The sequence below is a fragment of the Palaemon carinicauda genome, chromosome 44, assembly GCF_036898095.1.
Source record: "Palaemon carinicauda isolate YSFRI2023 chromosome 44, ASM3689809v2, whole genome shotgun sequence".
Lineage (NCBI taxonomy): Eukaryota > Metazoa > Arthropoda > Malacostraca > Decapoda > Palaemonidae > Palaemon > Palaemon carinicauda.
Genome location: NC_090768.1, coordinates 38,483,820 through 38,484,999, shown reverse-complemented (window position 1 = coordinate 38,484,999; position 1,180 = coordinate 38,483,820).

The window sequence follows — 1,180 nt, the reverse complement described above, 5'->3', positions numbered from 1 at the left end:
ATGCGCGATGATTTAAAATACGGAATTGGAAATACGGTTTTTAAATACGGTTTTTATTCCTTTCACTCGGGCGAATTCGCCTCGATGTTTATATGTCTCTCCGAACTGATTTTGCGTTTGATTCGCTGGAGAGAAACAACACTCTTTTTCTCCCCACTTCTTCCGCTCCATGTGTTGTATTGTTTCTCGGAAAGGCTTCGCAGATTTTTTTTTTCTTTTTATCATCGACTGACTTTTACTTTTGCCATTTTATTCCGAGTTCAATTTTCGTTGCAAGAGAGAAAATCCATATGCAGCTGTTGGTTGCAGTTCAATAGGCGCTTTTCCCTTGCAAAGAAACGTTCCCCCTTCATACAGATATTTTTTTTTTATCTTTCTTTCATTTCTTTTTATTGGGCAATGTCGGTGGTATGTACTGTGAGTTTGTTTTCAGTGTTATCAAGAATGCCTACGCCAGTTTTTTCTGTGTATGGAGTTCCGTTTTTTCCATTTCCTTTTCATTCATTTCTTTTATGGCGAAACATTTCTCCATTCCAAACGTCCTCTTTCGTGCTGTTTTCTTTATACGTGGACTCCGGTAGATTTAAATGGTGAAGTTAGTTCCTAGTCCTTACAAAGGACTAGAAATTGCTTATGTTTCTTTCATTGAATTCGGTTTCACAATATAATGATAGGGAAAAAAAGGAATTGTAGAATCTGGATTAAAATTTAGATATTTCCTCAGTTGGATTGCATTTATTATTATTATTATTATTATTATTATTATTATTATTATTATTATTATTATTAACGTGTGTGTTATTTATTTTGTGTGTCACGCTATAAAGAAAACGGAAATAATTTCATGGTATACTCTTACAAATTCACATTAGACTTTGATTACTTAACCAAAGCACATCTTATATAGTTTTTCCCAATTTTGTCTTTTGCACCTGCCTCTTTTTTTAAATATTAGACAAAAAATTAAGTTCTATCAATTTCCATAACCTAGATTATAAAATTAATCTCGTGACATTTTATTCAGACATGTATAGGTTAGTATTGAAAATATATTTTCGTGTAATTTACATGGGTTCCGCTAGTTATTATTATTATTATTATTGTTATTATTATTATTATTATTATTATTATTATTATTATTATTATTATTATTATTATCATTTCTACTAGCTAAGCTACA